The sequence below is a fragment of the Mastigoproctus giganteus genome, chromosome 3 (assembly GCF_048544385.1).
Source record: "Mastigoproctus giganteus isolate SK-2022 chromosome 3, ASM4854438v1, whole genome shotgun sequence".
Classification (NCBI taxonomy): domain Eukaryota; kingdom Metazoa; phylum Arthropoda; class Arachnida; order Uropygi; family Thelyphonidae; genus Mastigoproctus; species Mastigoproctus giganteus.
Genome location: NC_143577.1, coordinates 107,739,160 through 107,751,967, shown reverse-complemented (window position 1 = coordinate 107,751,967; position 12,808 = coordinate 107,739,160).

Below are 12,808 nucleotides of genomic sequence, written 5' to 3'. Positions count from 1 at the left end.
ATCAATAAAGAGTCGTCCGTCGATTGGACACATCCACTTATGAACACGTGATGTGCAGAAAGTGGGAAATATTATTTCTTTGCTTCATGGTTATCGCAGTGAGCCAGTAACTACTATTTTAAGTCATTGTCTAAAAGAAAAAGAAAACTTTTTTTATTATTATAAATATAACGTGCAGCCATACACCGTATTTGCTAAAAGTAACTGTAAGCTCTCAATGAACCTCTTTAATTAATTAAGGCCAAAGGTAGACCAACAACTTTGGCCTTAATTACACACTAAATTCCAAACGATAGACTTGCGAACCAATTTTCGATAACAGGAACCCACTTACTTTGGTCCATTTCTCTTCGACACAGCGGTCAATTTGGCTACTGATTACGGGCGTGTTGGCCTGGCCAGAAGCCGACTCTCCACTGCATTTCAGAGATGTTCGGTGGAGTTAGGTTCAAAGCTCTGTAAATGAACACGCCCTTTTCTTTAAACCAAGTCACTAAATGCTTTGCAGTATGACATTATGCATTTTCCATGCTGAAAAAGTTGTTGTTGTTCTGGGTTTTAGGAGCATCAGCTACTTAGACCATTTTGCGTAGTATATATTATGTCTATAAATTGCCCTGATTGTTTTCCACCCGGAAAACAATCAGGGCACTAGTTATATGCACTAGTTCTATACCTCGATGGTTATGCTGAAACAGAAAAGGCTCTCCCCATACTGTTGGCACAGCGTAAGGAAAGCGGAATTGTTCAGAATGTCAATTGTACCATTCTTTGTTCCAGGATTGATGAACAGTGGTACAAATCCACACCACAGGAAACAACCTCTAAACGGCGACATCACCTTTGCAAATCGTCACTCTGTTAAATGACGTTTTCCAGAAATTGGCCAAAGGAATGCGTAGGGAACTGCACACTATGCAGTTCCCTACGCATAGTCCGTTTACTAATAGCAGTTCTTATGGCTTCCCTAAATGACTGATGCGATCTATGTACCACTCTTCTGGCACGCTCCAGTCTCTTTCCTGCTTTTTATGCTGCCTACCTGAAGGTTCCCGGCTTTAGCAGCACCACGACTTCCCAATTTGTTTTATTTATTTATTTAGTTTATTTTGCTAAAACTGTGTGCACAGATTTCTTGCTAATATGGCTTCCTATGATGATTCCCTGTTGGTAATCTCTAAACTCAGCCCTAGATACTGTATTTCATTCTTCTGATTTCTTCTGCTGTGAACGTAGTTGCATTTAAGCCTGTTCCTAACACTTGGATGGTGTGTAGTGCCGGCCCGAAACATTTCTGTGCCCCTACCCCTTCGTAGGTAATAAAATGCACAAGAAATTTTAATTGAATTTATTTTTAAACTTCAAAACTGCAATAATATAACGAACTGTAATTGAACAACATACTACTTTCAAGGTTGTCATATCTTACGCATTATTTAGTTGATAATCAGAATGCGATTATAATATATATCAGTAATATTTGTTACAGATAATCTAATATACGCAATCTAATTATTTCGAACAAAAGACATAAAACTATCAATTATTTTAATTATCGATCTCATAATTTACATGAACATGAAATTTTAATACAACACAATTGAAACATTAATTAGTCTTTCCATTAATTAATGCGTTAATGCTTCCATGTCTTTTCTGGAGGAATACTAAACCTCGTGAGATAAGACTGCCTCGTTTGGCAGATTTCCGAGAAGTACCGCGCCTGTGCGTACTCTATGACAAGGCACGCCCCCTCGCGGGTTCATTTTTAGACGACGAATCAAATAATCATATGGCGCCCCCCAAAATTCGGCACTCTGGGCGATTGCCCAGCTCGTTCGGTGCTCGGGCCAGTACTGATGGTGTGTACAGTGAGACTGAATTAATGTGCCACACACGTTAATTCAGTCCAAGGTCTGCTGATTATAAAATCAGTTACTGAGTACGTTGTCATAAATAATATATTTCCACCTTCTGGTGTTGCATTTAGTTGATATTAAGACTGCTTGTAAATTCATTTATATTAACTGAAGGTAATCCGCATCTTATATTTTTTATCTGACTGAATAGTTTCGCATCATCTGCATAAATAAGAAATTTAGTGTCTGCTTGAGTGACTTCCGACATATAAATGTACATTGCGAAGAGCAAGAGTCCTAATGTAGATCTTTGTGGAGCTCCCCTTGCTATCATTGGATAATACTTTGTTACAGATGATATAGTCTGTGACATCTGTCTATACAGTAATTTATTAACTATCCTTGAAAGGACTGCACAAGACCATAACGGCAGAGTTTAACGTTTTCGAAGATCACGGGGTACCTGTTTAAGGGCTTTTGAGTGGTCTTTGCGTGCCACATCAACTTGATAGCCAAATCAACGACTTCATTCACAAACTGCCAAAATATGGTGAAATTTCTGACAGGTGTCCTTCAAAATGCTGAGAAAGAGATTTATGTATTATCGTGTCAAAAGTTTATTGGAGATTTCAGGATTGATGTTTATCTATAAGCACTCGTGAGATTTCATTCCTGTGGATAGAGATTATGATTACTGATTTCAGATGCTGATGTTTTTAAATGAAGAATTGATAATCTCCAGTACCCGAGTAGCTGAGTGCTTAGAAAAAATGTACAGGGATTCATAAATTCTTGGTAAATAACTGTTCTGTACTTTACTGCGTGCCTGTTGTTGGTCTTCTCTCGTGATGTGCAGAGTGCTGAACATATCCTCTTGGTCTACCAAAATTCTGAAGCTACAGTTTTTGTTTGTAATCATTTGTATTGAAAGCAGACTGATTAAAAATAGATCAGCAGTAGGTTTTGGGTTAGTAATTGCATCACTTTGGTGAGACACGAAGTTCAGAAGTACTGCTTCATGAGATCATCATCATCATCCATTTTCAATCCACTGCAGGATGAATGGCCATCCATTTACTACCCACAAACTCATGAATTTCATCTATCCATCTCGGTCGTTGTCTTCCAGGTTTTCTTCTAGCACCTCTTGGGTACCATTCTGTTATTTTCTTAGTCCACTGTCATCATGTCTTCGAGCTATGTGTCCTGCCCAAGACCATTTTAGTTCTTTAGTTTTGATAAGAATGTCCTTTACTTGAGTTTACTGCCTAATCCATGTGTTTCTCTTCTTATCTAACAGTCTGATTCCCAATATGATTCGTTCCATTCTTCGCTGTGTAGTTCTCAGCTTCTCTTCCATTCTTTTGGTGAGTGCCCAAGTTTCACTTCCATAAGTCATGGTGGGCAGTATACATTGGTTCATTATTTTACGTTTCAGACAAATTGGGATATTGCTCTTCAGTATGTGACTACATTTCCTGAATGCTATCCATCCAAAATTTATTCTTCTCTTGACTTCCAGCCATTTATCATTTTTACAGCTAATGACAATCCCAGATAAGTATATGACTCCACATTTTCAATTACTGCTCCTTCAATGATTATATCCTTTTCTGTAGCATACTTGTTCATCATTAAGTGATGTGTTTTAAGAAATCTTTTTAAGAAGTTTTAAGAAATCTTTATTGCAATAATAATTAATAACAGCCACCAGGCCAGGGGTTAACCGTAATAATGCAATATAAATAGGGAGCATTGATATATAAAACATAGGAAATGCATATGTGGAAGTACAACTCAAAACTCCAAGTATCATTCGGCTGTTTACAATACAATATATAAAGAAGATATTGACGGAAACAAATAATTTTATATACATATAGTAGTATAAACAGGCAACGTTCTTTGCACAGAACAGAAGTAGTTAGTCCATCATTACTAACTGTCATACTGAAAAGTTAGTATGCCGTTTTCACATCGGTGGTATTGATGACCTGCAGCATTAAGACGAGCTTCGAGGAGAAGGATCAGGGAGAGGGAAGTACAATACTTATTAAGGTCAGCATCCAAGGACTGGGCACATGAAAGTAGCTGAAAAGGCAGGAACCTATCGGATAGGTGGAAACGGCTGAGATAGTGTAAAGTGTAAAGTGTGTTTGGGGTCAAACGGCACCAGGGGTTTTCCCCATCTCCGCGTAGTTTACATTGTCGTGTGATACAGTACACTGTAAAGGCCAGAGATTTAAAAGTGTATGGATATTGTACATGAGTAATGTTGTGTACCGTTGTTCTTCTGGCCATTTAGCCGCCAGGCCTCTGCTGAGGCCAGACGTTGCCCACACTTTGCCCCGTGGAGGCAGACCAGGTACACCAATATTTTAAATAAGTACTCTGGCAGGTCCTGCCACCTAGTTTCCTGAGATTTCAGTGGCTAGGACCTAAAAAAAAAAAAAAAATAAATAAATAAATAAAATAAATAAATAAAATAAATAAATAAAAAAAAATAAATAAAAAATAAAAATAAAATAAATAAATAAAAAAAAATAAATAAAAAATAAAAATAAAATAAATAAATAAAATAAAAATTAAAAATAAAAATAACGAAGTAAAAAAAAAAAAAAAAAAATTGAGAGGTTATCGCGTGGTAGTTGTGCTAGAATTGTGAGGCCGAAAATTGTGGGCGAATCTAATTTGGCTGTAATTAAGTTTGGATGTGTGGGGCATTCGCTTGCGTGCAGTTAGAGTGGGAGGGAGACTGAAGGCTGGGGGGGGCGACAGACAGAAGAATGGAGTCGATAGAGAAGGTAACTCCAAGATTTGGTGGGGCATGCATACCCCACCAGAAGGGAAAGTGTGGGTGGCAAAGAGGGAGACAGAGGGACCATCACCTCCCCCCCCCCGGCCAGGGAAAGGGAAGAAAAGTGGACCAGGCAAGGGCGCCAGGTCAGATCGCCAATAAGGCTAGTGTGCAGAGAGGCTCTGCAGTTTCTTCAGTCGGTGGAATGTCATTTTTGGGACATTGTCCCATCCGAGGTTTACAAAGTCCAGTTTATTTTGTAGCCATTCATTGGTTAAGATCCCATCTGAGGTTATTTAGTCCAGTCAGCTTGGATGTGCATTTGCGATTTCATTTTGTTCCTTCTGTTATGAAGTCGGATCCCTGCGGGTTTGATTTGTTTGGTGGTCCTTTGTGGTGTCGAATTGTTTTCAAATTATGGGCAGCTTTGATAGGTACTTGCATTCTCTTCATTGCAGTGGTTGCGGCTGGGGGAAGGTCCGTCTTCTGCTGAAGAGGCCCTGAGCGAATTTTGTTAGCGCTTTGTAGCTGTCTTCTTCTTCTAGGATGAGGTGTTCCTGGTTTTGCAGTGTGAATCGAATTTCAGTGATGAGCCGGCAGCGTAGATCTTGATACAGGTGACAGTGATACATGAGGTGTTCCCATGTTTCTGTTTGGCCACAGTGGCAGAGAGGAGTGTCACTGAGTCGGAAGCCTGACAACTTGTGTCTGAATGCACCGTGTCCGGTGAGTAGGTATGTGACCAGGAGTCCTGGAGACAGCCAGTGGGGATATTTTGGATATACCGTCTGAATTGTCGGCACGAATTTCCGGGTGATTTCACCTTTGATTGAATTTTCCCAGCGGGTTTGCCAGGTCTGTTGGAGATGCAGTGTGAGTCGCTTCTTTTCCATTTTAGGGTCATTGGTTAAGTCAATCGTGTAGTTCAGGCAGGTGGACGTTTTTCCTTTGCTGAGGTGGTGTAGGATTCCGCGACGAACGATCTCCAGGTCCAGGGGGAGGGCACCCATAAGGACCTGCAGCGCGTGAGTACTCACCGTCCTGCAGGCTCTGGAGATCGTTAGCAGGGTATATCTTTGTATCGTCTCGAGTTTTCTCCTGTTGACCGCGGTGGTCGCTTTGTGGTACCAGACTCCGGAGGCATATGAAATGGCTGGCAGGAATACTGTCGTATAGAAGAGGGCGAGGGTCTTTTTCCTCAAGCCCCAGGGGGCTTGAGGGAAAAGGGTGACTCTTGCAAAGAGTGCAGAATAGTTTCTGATTTTATTCCTGATGTATGTCAGATGTGGTGTGAAGGATAGATTCCTATCGAGCATGACTCCCAAATGTTTTAATTCCGTTGCGAGTTTGACGGTTTTCCCCTGGACTTTGATTTGGTGAGGCCTCCTAATATCTAGGTTCCCCCTGAGTAGGACTGAACATGTCTTGGTTGGAGAAATTGTGAGTTTGTTGTTGTCAGCCCAGTCTTGCAGGATAGTGACTGCTCTATTTGCGGAGTTCTCTAATTGTGCTCTGGAGTCCTCAGCAAGCATCAGAATAAGATCGTCTGCATAAGCCTAGGATGTGACGTTTCCAAGGTTGAGATTTAGGAAGCCGTCTAGGACGACATTCCAAAGAAGAGGGCCCAGAACGGAACCCTGTGGGCATCCTCTGTGTATCAACCGTGATATGGAGCAATACGGAGTAGTGACTGTGACTGATCTGTCTGAGAGGTATGTACTGATGCATTTGTATAGATTTGCTGGCAGGTTAGCCTCCCGGAGCCTGCCGAGGACACTTGGCCACCAGAGAGTGTCAAACGCCCCAGCAAAATCTATTGCGATGACGAGGAAGTACTTTCGGTTGGTTGTGGTTGCGGCGTTAACAATATTTTCCAATGCATCTACGGTGGAGTGTCCTTTTCTGAACCCGAACTGATTTCGGGATTGAAGGCCTGCGTTTGAGTAGTGAGTTTCTATCCGATTTCGTAGAAGGTGTTCCATCAGTTTGCTCAGTACAGACAGTAAGGCTATGGGTCTGTAGGACCCTGGGAGATCCTGCTGCTTTGTTGGATTTTTGAGGATGAGCCGAAGCGTTGCGAAACGGCTGAGATGTGGGCATAGAGTTGGAGTCGCTCTGGGGGAAGGCTGAGGGACTCTCCATGAGCACAGGTCCCAGAATGATGGTACCGAAATCTCGCCAACCATCATTTTGATAGTCGTGGTTAGACGTTTCACCCTAATCAGCGTGAGGAGCCTGTGAATTTGAATCAAGCTGGCCATTTCAGTTGTCCTTAGCTGTGGAGGAAGTTTATGTTTGTTTATGGCCCATTTTAAGAGCCAAAACTCAGCAGAAAAAAGTGGCCTGATTGTGCTAGGGGCAGCTAATGCCCATACCTCTGCAGCATATAAAAGCGGAGAGTATACAGTGGTTTTTATATATTTTCTAATAGTTGTGACTTCATTGATATAATGTAAATGCTGTTGGAAATTTATCGGAGTCGAGCTGTCAGGGTGAGGAGCTTATCTATGTGGTAACTGAAGCAGAGCTTAGGATCAAACACAACCCCGAGATCAGTATGCTTATTGACGATGGGAATTGGAGAATTACACAGAATGGGCTGAATATAAGAAGGCCTTTTTCTTTAAAGAGAATATCATAAATTCAGATTTTTCTGGGTTTATTTTTAATCCGAACTGGTTGAAGTAGTTTTCAATTTCCGTCAGTGTATTGTTAATTGATCCTGTTATCATGAGAAGATCATCGTATGGAGAAATCGGTGTGAAGAGCTTTAGATCATCTGCATAACATAAGATATCATACCTGGACTCAACAAGTGGAGAGAAAAGTGCTGTGAACAAGAGCCCAGATAAGACACCACCCTGTGGCACGCCTGAAGAGTTACTTCGCTCGTATATGTGCCCATGGACAGTAAGCTGGATTATTCTGTTCTGAAGGAGTGACGTGAGGAACTGTAAAGTGTCTCCCTTGATCTGGTATTGGTCTGAAATTAGCTTCAGCATTGCAGGAACGTTTATTGAGTCGAAAGCTGCTTCAAGATCTACATAGGTGACTGCAAGCTCTGCTTGGGATTCAAACGCAGAGAGGATAGAGCTGGTGGTGGCTAAGAGATTAGTCACAGTGGATCTATGTGGAAGGGAATAATGGATTTGAGAAGGATTTATCCCCACTCTTTGCTCTATCCCAGACTCAGTAAAGATACTACAGTGAAAATTATACTTTGCTGAATAAAAGGTCTTTCTCCTTCAGAAAATGGTGAACATAATTCAACCATGGAAGACCAACATCGAACAGAACGTCAGTGTTCCGCAAATTCTTTCCAAAATAAGAAATGGCTTGACTCCAATGAGATTTTAAAAGATGAACTTGAGTCCGAAATTAATGAAATACTCTTAACTATTTTTGATAAAAAAGTTCAAAGCCTAGAAAATATGGGCTGAGATCGTCTACGATTATCTCAGTACCAGAATAGAATCATACTATTGATTGCTTATGTTTCTTAAGAGCTCACTTTATTCGGACAGGTAGCATGGATGCTTAAACATAACTAAACTTTGCAGTAACAATATGCATTTTTTTTGTTTTCAGAATAATTGTATTTTAATGATTTTTTTTCAGAATATTTATTATTGCAATAAAAGTTAATTTAAAACATGAATTCAGGTAATTACAGTACTTGTTTTTTTTCCTTACTTTATTGCACCTAATTGTCATTAGAAGTTATTGAGAAAAACGTTTGTTTTTGGAATACCGGTATTAATACCAATATCCCGGTTTCATAAATTAAAAATACCGAAATACCGGTATTAAGATTTTGACCGGTATTGTAAGCCCTAGTCCGAAGTAAGTGACCAGAGGTCAGATGAAATGGAAAAAAGGGTAGAAGGGGAAAGAGAGTACCCAAAGCAAAATATCATAGGCAAAGACAGTGTAATACAGTTGGAGAAGGACGTTACCTGGTGGTTTCATGAAATATAGTTTTTCTATTTATAACCATTCTTATACCACGTGAATATTAAGATAATTTATTTAGCTACTAACTAAATCCCTATGCATTAAGGTAACGTTTCGGGAACCTTGCCGGAACCCATCCTCAGACCATACACAGGCTATTGCCAGCCTCCTGCTTGCCGAATATCTCAATTTCGATTGTGAGTGCACAGTCGGAATTGAGATATTGCTAATGCTAGATCAGCGCTAGCAATCTCACGTCATCCAAGGATGATGTTTATAGAAAATCATAAGCTGGCATCTGCATTTGTATTGCTGGTATTGATGTCATTTCTCAGTAGTGTCCTTTGACGGAGGAAGGCACCTTCGGTGAAGTGGGAGAGGGTGTTCTACTGCTCCTGCTCAAGTATGAACATATGTTCCGTGCCAAAAGGCAGGCTATGTACCGTAGTTATGAGAAAATTGTTCTAAAGTCCTCACAGTTGGGGCAGGAGTACAGAATATGCTGTCAATCTTTCAGTACGCCGCAGGAGTAACGGGGGATCGTCTATAATACGTAGTTCAGTGAGTTCGAAGTCGAGGGAACCATGACCCATAAACAAAAATGTGACGTAAAGGTCCAATGTGAACCAGGGAGGACGCTTCGGGTTTGTTATGCTAACCTGGGAAATAAACCTTTTGGTGTTTGTGCCTTTGATGGTATTTTCTCATCTAGGCTGCCATATATGGTGGAGGTGGTTGCTGATATCTTTTATCTCCTGCTTAGCTTTGTTTGCTGTATTTATAGTTATATCTAGGATGGTTTTGGGTATTCCTTTGCACAGTCTGTACAGGAGTCCCTGGCAAATGACCACCAGGTCCAGGGGGAGAGTCCCTGCAAGAAGGGCCGGGCAGCACGCCCATGAAATGAAGAGCAGCATTGTTCTCTGAATGGACCGTAGCTTTCTGGAGTTATATGCTAGAACAGCTCTGTGGGCCCAGGTTCCAGAGCTGTAGCATGCAATGGGGAGAAAATTATCTTCGTGCAGGAATGTCAGGGTTTGCTGCGAAGGTACCAGACACTGAGTAATGCGTTTCAGTATTGCACCCTACTTTCTAATCCTGGTGGCAAGTTAGGTCAGATGAGAGGTGAAGTTGAATTCGTTGTCGATTATTTTCCCAAGATATTTTATTTCAGAGACAAGGGCGATGGAAGGTGGTCTAATTTTGATCACACACGGTCTATCGATGTTGAGTTTTCTGTTGATTAGAATAGCCTTGGTCTTGTCAGATGAAATGGTTAATTTATTTTCTTGGGTCCAGGAGTGAATCATGGCGGTGTTTGCTCCTCACTGCTCCTGGGAACTTCAGGATTGCTTTGGAGTTCGCAGGCACAATGAGGATCAAATCCGCCACATTGGCGATACAGTCTGAGTTGTAATAGAGATAGTTATATCCTGAAAGTAGTGCTTAATGCAGGAGTAAAGATTGCTGAGAAGCTGAGCCTGGCGAAGGTACTTGAGAATGGACAGCCACCAGAGGTGATCGAAGGCGACGCAGAAATCAGTGGTGATTGCTAAGAGGTAGTAGTAGAGAAGAGTTGAGTGATTACAGCTGTGCTGCAGCAGCCAGTTTTAAAACCAAACTCTTTGGGTGATTGCAGATTCCCTCGAAGATTCCCTCGTAGAGGCGTTTGTTCGGAAAATGGTTTGGGCGGATGGAGGCAATCTTCCTGAGGACCTCCACCTCAATGAGGTCAGGCCATGGGCACTTGTTGTTGTATCCTATCTAATGCAGCTCTCTGCTCTTCAATCGTGAAGAGTTCTTCCGAGTCTTTGCTATAATAGTTGGAGTTTTCTGTACAGGTATGTTGCTGGTCTTGAGTGAGGGAATGTCTCGCCCTTAGGAAAAAGAATATAAAGCCGTTCTACACAGATTGGTCCAGATGGTTGTCATTATTCCATTTGAGATGATGGTACTGTTAAGCACCCCCTCCCCGGGAAGCTTATCAGTCACAATTCGGAAAACAACTTAGGGGTCAGAGTTACCGGTGGAGAAGACAAGAGATTGCCAAGAGTCTTGCTTTATTTTCTTATCAAGTTGTTGTAGGCATTGTGGTGTGTCCTATTGACTTCGCGCAGCGCGTCAATCTCTGGTTGTGGGAGAGAGGTCCTGGTTCGCTGGAACTCCATTCTTGCCGCGTGCATACACTACAAGTCGGAGTCTTTCAAATTCCATCAAGAACAGCATTGGTGAATGGCTTTCTATTCCTGAATGTGGCGTTGCAGGCTTTTGAGGAAGCATCACAGATAAACGTCTGTAACCGGTTCGTGAATATTAAATTAATTTATAACACTCCCAATAAATTGCTTCCTCGTTCCAACTTATTTTTTTTTTACCTCCGGTTGTACTACATTCCTGTAATTTCGTCGTTATCAAGTCGATGAAACTACCCGTTGAATTAAGATAGCCAGTGTTATTAGTTAAAACTGTTTGTGATGCCTCACGGGATCATCGATGAATCGAATTCTAAGGATACATTTATTAAACGATGCCTGTTAAGGAGTTTATGAAACAAAGGGGAAAAAACTAAATCAGCAGATTACTTGTCCATGTGGACGTGGACTCTAGAAGGTTTATAAAAAACGTAGTTTAGAGATTCATGTCCCATAATATAGCTGTCCGATAATTAATCTTACTTAAAACAAATTACAAGTTTTTGATAAGTTACGCTCCTTGATTATAATAAGTCAGGCTCCTTAGAGTTCCTTGTTTTCTCTGAGACATATCGTAGCTCCTTGTACCAGATTATCAGAGTTATTTTTACTCTCTCGCAGACATGCTGAGATTAATAGCGTTATCATTCATGTAGTTTTCAAAAACTACATGAATGATACGCAATCCAAGGTGCAAGCAGTGTACCGGAAATACACTATATGATAAATAACGGATGGGTAAATCGCCCATAATAAGGCTATCGTACTTACTTGACCATTCAATCTGCTTAAAGAATTTTTTATTATACTCCTCAGAGTCATTTGGCCTCTAAAATGTCCCTACTATCATATATACACTGGTGTGCAAAACTTAAGGACCAACACTATTTCTAAAGGTTACAACCACAAAATCTTTACTGATTAGAGTAGATTTTGTCTCAGCAGCGATTCTGAATGTCAGCTAATCTGGCGAGAGGTTGGCACACGATATCATCCCGCAAACATCACTGAAAAGGATCGATATGCTGATCGAGGTGTTCTCGTCTGGGAGGCGTTATCTTGGATGGACGTATACAACTCCAGATACTGGAAGGCGGTACTGTAACCGGTGCACGCTACTGTACTGAGGTAATCCTTCCCCATGTGCGTCTTTTCCGAGGTGCCATTGGCCCCGAGTTCGTGTTTATGGATGATAACGCCACACCCCATCGCACTGCAGCTGTTGATATGTTTTTAGAAAGTGAGGAATGGACAATGTTACCGCAAAAGCTTATCAACAACATTGTTCTAAGTATGGACAGGAGGTCCAAAGCCTTCATCAACATTAGGGGTGGCCATATCTCCTAGTGAGGACCACCTCTCTTTGTTCCATCTTTAGCAGTGATGCATCTGTATCATGGCAGCCAGTGCTATGTTTCCATTTTTGAATAAAGTTCCTCTATAACGTTTTGTTTCCGTTGTTGTTTCCTTCATCATTTCTGTACCTCACGAGGTTCCTTTGGTATGCTTTTCCCATATCCAGGCTGCTCCTATGAGAAGCTACAGGTGAAAACCTGACTGGTCCTTAAATTTTGCACACCAGTGTATATACTGTATTTTTAAGGAGATGCTTTACAAAAAAAGTAGAGAAACACTGCCTCTAGTCAATAGTCAAATCTTTACTATAGTTTGAAGTTATTCTGTTGACACTACACTGCATTGAAGAACTCGGTGGTTGAACCTGCCTACGGGTGCTAACATAGGTTGAATGCAGATTCGTTCTTTGACCTAATCCTGGAAAAGAAAGCAAAAATTCAAGGAAAGAAGAATCTTAGATCCATCGGCTGAATAGTATTTTCTTTAAGTCGGGCTACCGAGCTGTGGATGGACATCGTTAATTTTGTGCCTGATATGTATGGCACGCAGCAGTTAAACTTTGTGGGCGTTCGTGAACGCTTTTCGCAAGATCTTCGTGAAAATCAATTAGGTTAACTAAGCCTGCCCGAGTTCTTTCGTTAACACAGGAC